General features: G+C 44.8%; 1 protein-coding gene across 1 annotated transcript in view; it reads right to left on the minus strand.

Annotated features, from left to right (window-relative positions):
- PCYT1A (phosphate cytidylyltransferase 1, choline, alpha) overlaps positions 1-7,492 on the minus strand; it is a 55,334-nt gene extending 47,842 nt beyond the window's left edge. The window contains exon 1 of the mRNA XM_010381197.2: positions 7,290-7,492. The gene's annotated coding sequence lies outside the window, so the exon portion shown is untranslated. The remainder of the gene's footprint in view (positions 1-7,289) is intronic.
- Positions 7,493-10,495: the final 3,003 nt, after the last annotated feature.

Below are 10,495 nucleotides of genomic sequence, written 5' to 3' on the forward strand. Positions count from 1 at the left end.
TAACAATCTAGATATAGCAAAGTCCTCTCCTATCCACAGGGGAAATGTGTCAAGATGCCAGCGGATGCCCGAACCCCTGGAGAGTATGGAACCCTATAGGGACAGTTGTCCCTCGGAATCTGCAGGGCATTGGTTCCAGGATCTCCTGCAGATGCCAAAATCCAGAGATGCTCAAAAGTCCCTTCTATATATAAAACGGGGTCGAATTTGCATATAATCTACACCTCCTATACACTTTCAATCTTCTCTAGATTACTAACAACACCTAATACAAAGTAAATACTATGTAACCAGCTATTATACTATATTGGGTTTTTATTTGCATTTCTTTTTATTGTTGTATTGGTATTTTTATTGTTTTTTTTCCTGAATATTTTCGATCCAAGTTTGGTTGAATCTGCAGGTGTGGAGCCCATGGCCACAGAGGGCTGACTCTACTTTGTTTTCTTCCTATATACACAGAGCTATGATAAAGTTTTATTTATAAATTAAGCACAGTAAGAGATTAACAACAATAACTAATAATAAAACAATTAAACGATATACTCTAATAAATGTTATGTGAATGTGGCGGTTCTCTCTCTCTCTCTCAAAATATCTGACTATATCATATACAACTATTTTCTGACCGTGGCTGACTGGGGGTAACTGAAACCACAGAAAGTAAAACTGCCACTAAGGGAGAACTCTTTTAGTAGCAAGTTGCAATTATATATGCTATTCCACATTTCAAAAATCTAACTCAAACTTGACCGATTACTACAAGGAACTATTTGCAAAAAGATGAGGCACAATTTTTCCTTTACATTCTATTCCTGCCTTCCCCATCTCTAGGCCTACATTATCCTCCCCACTAAAACCCAGTGCTCAGTATTTTTCTACCAGCACACCAATGCCCAGTTCCAAAGCCGAGTTCACAAGCATACTTTCCATTTGGGATGCTGACCTGCTTCTGCCATGGTGGTACTTAATAAGCTGGTGCTCTAAGAGGCAAGCTCCGGAAACTCAAGGGTCATAGTGCATCTAATATTCCTGGCATTCATTAATCATATCATCTTGCTGCACACTCAGGTCTTTCTGGAGATAACAGCGTAAGGACACTGTCCCCTGCGTAAAGGCCTTTGAAGCTTGAGGGAGCATATGGCTAACCCAAAGTAGGGAAAAGAACCAGAAAATCTCCTAGATCAGGGGTCAGCAAACTATAGCTAGCAGGTCAAAGATGGCCCACTACCTGTTTTTGCAATGAAAATCTGATTGGAACACAGATAGCCATGCTCACTCACTGTTGTATTTATTGTCCATGGCTGCTTTTGTGCTACAACAGCAGAGCTGAGTAGTCACAGATACTGTGTGACCTGCAAACCCTAAAATATTTACAATCTGGCCTGTTACTGAAAAAGTTTGCTACCTCTCATCCTAGATGAAATCAGGACCAGCTTTATTAATAATTTGGTGGCAAATTCTACCTAAATTTACCCAATCTAAAGTGAAAAACAGTGTTAGAAATAGAATTATTTTGAGTGCAGTGGTGCAATCACGGCTCACTGCAGCCTCGAACTGCTGGGTGTAAGTGATCCTCCTGCCTCACCCTCCCAAGTGGCTAGGACTACAGGCCCATGCCACCACACCCAGCTAATTTTTTATAGAGATGCGGGTCTCACTTTGTTGCCCAGGTTGGTCTCAAACTCCTGGCCTCAAGCAATCCTTCCACCTCAGCCTCCCAAAGTGCTAGGATTACAGGTATGAACTACCACACCAGGCTGAGAACTTATAACTGTAAAAGTGAATTTCAAAACATGAGCTTCTCAGACATATTAGTTCTAAACTAAAGCTCAATGTGACTTGTCATGAGCCCTATAAACTATCGCATTTAAGACCTTTGCTTTGAACTGGATCTCTTCCCTCCAATTTCGTCAGAGAAACCCTTATTCAACAAACACTGAGCAGCACTTATTCTGTGCCAGACCCTGGGTTAGCTGCTGGCACACAATAAAGCTTATACTTCCTCAGCCTGGACACGTAGTAGGATATTTCAGGAAAGAAAAAACCATGAGGGACACATGGAATAGCTCTTACAGCTGAACAATTTTACTCTGCCACTATTCTACCAGAATATTTGGTGAGTAAACTCTTGTGTTTAGAATGTGATCTTCCTGGAGTGGGTTATGAACTCATATCTCTAAGGCAAGGTCTATAACAGAATTCAGGAAGTCTGTGAATTCGGATGAAAAGACTGTATCTTTATTTTCACTTTAGTTATGAACATAGGCTACAGCAGTAATAGAAGACTTATTAGACAAACGGATTTGTTACCAGTAGAAACCATGGATATTTTCATATCATATTATACTTGTTATATTTTGATAACTATATATCAATATAATTCAATATAACTGGTTTTCTTTATAGTTCTATGTATTTTATTTTTGCATATGAAAACATATTCCAAAAAGGAACTCTAAAAGCTTTCACCACACTGCCAAAGGAGTCCATAACACAAAAAAGATTAAGATTCCTGTTCTGCAGTCAAAAAATAAAGAAACATAATCACATTTAGTGTAATTCTCTGTATATAAAAAAACTACCTGTTTTTTATTAAGGGTTATATGCTCATTGTCTATAGAGCAGGAACCGTATGTCATTATTTTTGGCAGCCTTCACTTCAAAACTGGTTTGCAAGTAGTTGTGAATGTGATATAACCGCCTAGCAGATTCATGGACTCCCCTGACTCATTGGCAGTCATCCTAGTCCAAACACAGAAAGCCTCAAACTAACATAACTTTCAACTTGTGGTACAAGAGAATTCCCAAAAGAAGGCGAGGGGCAAGGCACGGTGGCTCACGCCTGTAATTCCAACACTTTGGGAAGCCAAGGTGGGTGGATTACTTAGGTCTGGAGTTTGAGACCGGCCTGGCCAACATGGTGAAACCCCGTCTTTACTAAAATACAAAAACTAGCCAGGTGTGGTGGCAGGCACCTGTAATCCCAGCTGAGGCAGGAGATCGCTTGAACCCAGGAGGCAGAGTTTGCAGTGAGCTAAGATTGCACCACTGCATTCTAGCCTGGGCAACAAGGCAAGACTCGGTCTCAAAATAAATAAATAAATAAACGGAAAGAAAGGAGGGAAAAGACACACACAGAAAGCCTGCTATTTATATATATCTATTAACCTGGTTTACAAACGGTAAAATATAGGTAATTCAATTATTTACACTAATGAATAAGGTAGGTAAATAAACCTAAAAGAATGCCAAATATGAGACTCATTTCTTTTTATCTTCTGAGGTGGCGCTTTGGCACATGCTGCAAATGTAAAAAGGTACATTCCCAGAATTTACTGGCTAAATTATAGAAAGGAATTAGGATTTAAATTCTGCCACAAATAATCCATAAAGCAATTGACAAAACAAATCACATCTGAAACACATGTGCAAGTACTCATTTGACAGGAATACTGTGAAAAGAGACGTTTAGGACCAAAAGCAGAAAGGTTTACGCTTAGGAAAGAGACTCAAGGACTGAGGGAAAAGGAGATGCCAGAAGTTGCCAAGCAGATAAGCAGGAGGATTGCCAAGGCCCAGAGTCCTGATCCCTCACTCTCCCAAGCCACCCCTGTTTCTAATGTGCTTGATGTGTGACAATGTCAAAGATGTACAAGCCGCCAGCCACCATCTCGAGCAGAAAAGGGACTCTCACGGTCCTGTGATAACTGGCAAGTACCCTGACTTTAGGGTTTCTCTAACTGGAAAAAAAATCCAAGAAAAAAATGACTTTTAGAAAAAGGTATTCTTTCCAATCTATTTCAAGGTGACACAGACTTTGCTGTGAGGGAGACATATTTCTGCTTGATGTAGAAAGGAAAATTTCTATTGGTAGAAAAGTCAGAAGGTCTGCTTCAGATCAGGGTTACGTAAATACTTAGAAAAGCGCGATGCTTGAGTAAGAACTCTACTGTTATTAACAGATATTTTGCTATTATCCATCATTAATAACAACGGAAAATTATGCTTGTTTTTTATTTGAGCATTTCAAAAACTAATTCTCATCAGCACTTATAACACCTCCAGGAGAGGTTATTCAGAGCCCTAGGGAAACACTGTCTAACCTAAAGGCTAGACAGCTCTGAATTATAAATGGAGTCAGATGGTTTACAAACTCTATAAAATTATATATAAAATTTGGTAAGTTCACATATATTTCAGATTATTAAAGGACTGTTTAATCCTAAGAACAGTTACCTCTGGCCATGGTTAGAAAATCTAAAACAAGAGAAAGCAATAATGCTTTCCATACATAGTCACAGGGCGAGTCAATGTTAATCTCCAAGAAAGTAACCAGGGACTGCTAAATCCAGGGCTCTATCTAACTAGATCATTCTTCCTGAGGGATCACATATTCAAAAAGCAGGTCCCCAAGGAAAATAAAACCCTACTGCTTATGGGGGGAGAATCACAGACTGAGGGGGAATGAAGCTCATTATTTATCAACAAGGCCATCATGCTAGTTTTCAAAGGGAATTTGCAAAGCAAATCTTTTGTCCTACAAAAAGATTCATTTCATTCAGCAAAGAAAAAAGACCCCGGAGGGAGTACTGCAGAATCCCAAGCCTCTTCTACAGCCTGCTACCTTGAAGCATATGTGCTGTTCTCGAAGAAATCCTTGGGTAGTTCCTTTTTGTTAAGTAGAATGTAAGTCAGGTAAACATCTAATGTGCTAGAAAAAGGTGTAACTAGTCAACCTTTTTAGCCAAGAAAAGGCTATCCCCCACCACTCTCAACTCATTGCCATTCAAGAACCTATCTGAACCCTATTCCCCTATTACAGAGTGTAGGGGCAGGAGTGGTTATCAGATTAATACAGTGTCCGATAAATTAAATGACCTCATACTTCTCCTATTATAAAAAGCACTTGGTGGCACAATCAGTAGCACCTTCTAAAAGGAGCTGTAAGGCTGGGCACAATGGTCATGTCTGTAATTCCAGCACTTTGGGAGGCTGAGGCTGGTAGATCACCTAAGGTTGGAAGTTTGAGACCAGCCTGGCCAACATGGTGAAACCCTGTCTCTACTAAAAATACAAAAATTAGCCGGGTATGGTGGCAGACACCTGTAGTCCCAGCTATTCAGGAGGCTGAGGCAGGAGAATCGCTTTGAACCAGGAGGCGGAGGTTGCAGCGAGCTCGGATCGTGCTGGCGCACTCCAGCCTGGGCAACAGAGTAAGCCTCTGTTAATAAATAAATAAATAAATAAAACAAAAAGGGCTGTAAAAGAGAAGTAGTAACATTCACTTTAATTTCATCTACATCACTAACAGCCCTAAAGAAAGGGAATGTGTAGGAAATAAAGTCAGCAGCTAAAACTTCATTTACATTACCCATCGTGTGGCATCGTTCCTAGCATGTCAGGCTTGGCCTCCAGCATACAAACCACTGAATTAGACAGCTAAGTACACTGAAGTCTCTCCATGTGGCGTTCCAATCACCATCATTGACATCGCGAGTAGCATCACTTTGTCCACCTTTCTTTCTCATCATGGTCATCACTTGTTTACTGCTATTACTGCACCAAATCCCATTCTCAGTATCTTCTTACTAGCAAGTTTCTGTACTTGCCAAATCACTAAATATCAAGATAAATAGGCTCTGGAGGTCATATCTTCCTTCCTACTTCCATTTTATTGTTGGCAGAATATTCTCTGTCCCTATATTGAGTTTCCTTCCCAACCCTTGTTCCTATGCTCAAAGCTTCCAGTTCCTCATTAGCAGTTCCTCATACTACAAACCCCTAAATCCTCACTGCCTCTATAAATATCAGTCCTGTTTTTTGTTTGTTTGTTTTTTGTTTTTTTTTGAGACAGAGTCTCCCTCTGTCACCCAGGCTGGAGTGCAGTGGTGCAATTTCAGCTCGCTGCAACCACCGCCTCCTAGGTTCAAGCAATCCTCCCACCTCAGCCTCCCGAGTAGCTGGGATTCCAGGCATGAGCCACCACACCCACCCAGTGTCCCTACTTCAGTATAATTTCTGGTTCTCCCAACTGAGATCCCGAGTTTCAGCTCTCAGAGCTAGTCACCTCAATTACATTCAGGAAGCCTCCTCCAGTTAGGCCAATCTAATACAGCCTGTTCTCAATTGCATCTTTGTACTTCCAGACAGTTCCCTATTCATAGAATCATTACATTTTAGAACCAAAAGAAAACTCAGAAATAATCTGGTCCAATGTTTTTCAAACTTTTAAAGTACATTTTGCTTCTTACACTTTGAGATGTACAAAATCTATTTTACATCATAATCTCATACACACATAAACAAATCACATGAAACAATACTTACCCTTGCTATGTAAACACACTGAAAGTTTCTATTCTATTCAACTTTTTAAAAGAAAAATACAGGTTCAGGCCAGGCACAGTGGCTCATGCCTGTAATCCCAGCACTTTGGGAGGCCGAGGCAGGTGGATCACCTGAGGTCAGGAGTTCAAGACCAGCCTGGCCAACATGGAGAAACCCCCTCTCTACTAAAAATACAAAAATTCGCCGGGCGTGGTAGTGGATGCCTGTAATCCCACCTACTAGGGAGGCTGAGGCAGCAGAATCGCTTGAACCAGGGAGGCAGAGGTTGCAGGGAGCCCGAGATTGCGCCATTGCGCTCCGGCCTGGACAACAAGAGCGAAACTGTCTCAAAAAAAGAAAAAAGAAAAAAAGTACAGGTTCCATCCACTAAATCGGTTTCACAGCTCAACACTAGGAAGAAACCCATAGTTTGGGAGACACTGAACTAGTCCAAACTTCCCATTCCCTGATGAAGAAACTGTAACTCAGTGGTGAGGTCTGTCCATAAAACTTTACCCCAGGCCTGTCTGTTAATTCCAGCCCAGTGTTCTTCCCACTAACGACCTTCTCTGTCCAGTCACAGCCAATCACAGCCCAAACACGACCCTACGGTGGCATCACCCACCACGGATCCCACCCTCTTCTCTGAGGCCGCCCCTCGAAGTCACTGCTCTGAGTCGCAGTCCCCTCGCGGCCGCGGCTCGCGTGGCGGTCAGGGTCCCCCACGGCCACTACCAATCGATCAGAGCCTCCCTGGAGTCCTGGCCCCTCGGTCACAGTCCCTTGCAGTCACTGCCTCCTACTTCCTCGGTCCAAGCGCCGTCGCAGCCCCGGCCTGGCGCTCTCCGCGGTCGCCGCGTTTCGCATTCACTCTCCTGGGTCACAGTCCCTCGCCGTCACTGGCCCTCGGTCACAGCAGCCTCGCAGCCCCTGGTCCCACTCCCCTCGCTGTCACTCACCACTCTTCCTCAGTCACAGTCGCCCCGCGGTCCCAGCCCACAGTCTGTCCTCTCAGAGACGCAGAGATAGGCGCACACCCGCAGCTCACGCTGCCCGAGCCCGGTCCGCTCGGATCTCTGCCCGGCGCCGCGTCACGGACTAGGGAAGTTGAGGAGGTTGCGGGGAGACGCCCGGGAAAGGCAGCTGAAGGAAGAGCCAGCCGGAAGTCCCGCCTACTTCCCCCACCCCTGTCAATCCGACCACGACTTCTTGAAAACCGCGACTCCTGACACCGGAGTTCCGCCTCCTCAGAGGCCCCGGGGATGAAGTGACCCAGCAGAAATACCAGAGACCGGAGACGGAATGGCCCAGGGTCAGTCTCCACCCGGAACCGGAGGATGCAGCCAAGACGCCTCCTTGAAGAGGGATACGATGTGAACTGGCGCAAGAGCTGGCCGGTCCGTCAAGACGCGCTGCCCGGCGGCTCCCCTGTGGCCCAGCTGGGGCCGTGTCCGCGCAGGCGGAGGTCCTCCCGCCGCACCCCGCACCCGGACCGCCACCGTGCAGCAGGCCCGGGCGCCTTCCGCGGGGACGCCTCGACCGCGGTTGCCTCGCCGCAGCGTCAGCTTTTACCTACGTGGGGATGGAAGGGGAATTTCCGACCGCCAGCCCCGTCCGCTGAAAACCTGTGGCTGACCCACCCCCTTCCTTGTTCTGACCCAGGTTGGCTCAGATAATAATAATAATAATAATAATAATAATAATAATAATAATAATAATAATAAATCCCTAGGGAGCCACTGGGAGCTAGTTGAGCAGGAGTGGATCAAGACACCTGCCGCGGGGTGTATGGTGAGAAGAAACGTTTTCCTTTGCTAGAATGAACCTTGGGAAGGAACCCTTTTGATCAGTAGATGTAAGTGGCCACACAATGTTATGGAAGAAGGCTGTAAAAAATTATTTATTTTTTTAAATTACCAACTGAACTGAAGTAAAAGACATTTTTAACTTATTTACTTGTTCTTTTGTTTTTTTAAAGACGGAGTCTCGCCCTGCCGCCCAGGCTGGTGTGCAGTGGCGCGATCTCGGCTCACTGAAGCCTCCGCCTCCAGGGTTGAAGGGATTCTCGTGCCTTATCCCGTGTAGCTGGGATTACAGGTATGTGCCACCACGCCCGGCTAATTTTTGTATTTTTAGTAGAATCGGGGTTTCACCATGTTGGTCAGGCTGGTCTCAAACTCCTGACCTCAAGTGATCTGCCCACATCGGCCTCCCAAAGTGTTGGGATCACAGGCCACCGCGCCCAGCTAACTTTTTTGTTGTTGCTGCTTTGCTTTTATGGAATTTTTTTTTTTTTTTTTTTTTTTGGTCTATATCAAGAATATCCAATCTTTTGGCTTCCCTGGGGCACACTGGTAGAAGAGGAATTGTCTTGGGCCACACATAAAGTAACACTAACAATAGCTGATGAGCTTAAATTAAAAAAAAAAAAAAAAAAAATCGGCCAGGCTGGTGGCTCAAGCTTGTAATCCCAGCACTTTGGGAGGCCGAGAAGGGCGGATCACGAGGTCAGGAGATCGAGACCATCTTGGCTAACACGGTGAAACCCCGTCTCTACTAAAAAAAAAATACAAAAAAACTAGCCGGGCGAGGTGGCGGGCGCCTGTAGTCCCAGCTACGCGGGAGGCTGAGGCAGGAGAATGGTGTAAACCCGGGAGGCGGAGCTTGCAGTGAGCTGAGATCTGGCCACTGCACTCCAGCCTGGGCGACGACAGAGCGACACTCCGTCTCAAAAAAAATAAAAATAAAAATAAAAAATAAATCGCAAAACAAACCTCATAATGTTTTTTAAAAGTTTACAAATGTGTGTTGGGCCGCATGCAAAGCTGTCCTGGGCCGCGGCTTGGACAAGCTTGGTCAACATGCTTAACTTGAAAGTGGCTGAGAAGAGAGGATGGGTGTAACTGTGCATCTGCTGAGGAGCCTCCGGGGGAAAAAGGATTTAAATCTGAATTTCAAATATGTCTTTGAACATGGTGGATAGACTAAGGTACCCCAAATAAAGACAGTTAGCTGGAGGAGACACCGGGGCCTCTACGGGGAACATCACTACAAAAATAAGAGTTTAGATAGTAACCAACATCAGAATCTCAGAGTCTTAAGGGAGGATGAATTTCATACAGAGGATTGACTTCATATGACCCTGACACTGTGGACAAAGAAAATGGATGGGTGTTTAGGCTAATAAGCTATGTAAGACATAGGATGGCAAGAGCTGAGCAAAAACACTGTGTCAGAAAGATGAAGGGCAACAATTCAAAATGTAGGAAAAAGCAGCCAGGCATGGTGGCTCATGCCTGTGCTCCCAGCATATTGGGAGGCCAAAGCAGGAGGATCACTTGAGACCAGGAGTTCAAGACTAGCCTGGGCAACATAGCAAGGCCTCATCTCTATAAAAAATAAAATTACTGTTGGGAGGCTGAGGTGGGAGGATCATGAGGTCAAGAGTTCGAGACCAGCCTGGCCAACATGGTGAAACCCTGCCTCTACTAAAAATACAAAATTAGCTGGGCCTGGGGGCACACGCCTATAATCCCAGCTACTCAGGAGGCTGAGGCAGGAGAATCACTTGAACCTGGGAGGCTGAGGTTGCAGGGAGCCGAGATGGCGCCACTGTACTCCAGCCTGAGTGACAGTGAGATTCCATCTCAAAAAATAAATAAATAAAATTACTGGCCAGGTGTGGTGGCTCACACCTGTAATCCCAGCACTTTGGGAGGCCAAGGCAGGCGGATTACTTGAGGCCACGAGTTTGAGATCAGGCTGGCTAACATGGCAAAACCCCATCTCTACAAAAAAAAAAACAAAAATTAGGCGGGTGTGGTGGTGCCTGCCTGTAATCCCAGCTACTCGGGAGGCAGGAGAATCTCTTGAACCCAGGAGGCAGAGGTTACAGTGAGCCGAGATCGTACCACCGCACTCCAGCCTGGGTGACAGAGCAAGACTCCATCTCGATAAATAAATAAATAAAAATAAACATGTTTTAAAACAGCCATGTGTGTTGGCGTGCCTATAGTCCCAGCCACTCAGGAGGCTGACATGGGAGGATCACTTGAGCCTGAGAGTTCAAGGCTGCAGCAAGTTACAGTCCCACCACTGTGCCCCAGCCTGGGCAACAGAACAAAGCCCATTCTCTGAAAATATAAATAAATAAATTCAAAAGTTA

This window comes from Rhinopithecus roxellana, chromosome 1 (assembly GCF_007565055.1).
Source record: "Rhinopithecus roxellana isolate Shanxi Qingling chromosome 1, ASM756505v1, whole genome shotgun sequence".
Taxonomy (NCBI): Eukaryota; Metazoa; Chordata; class Mammalia; order Primates; family Cercopithecidae; genus Rhinopithecus; species Rhinopithecus roxellana.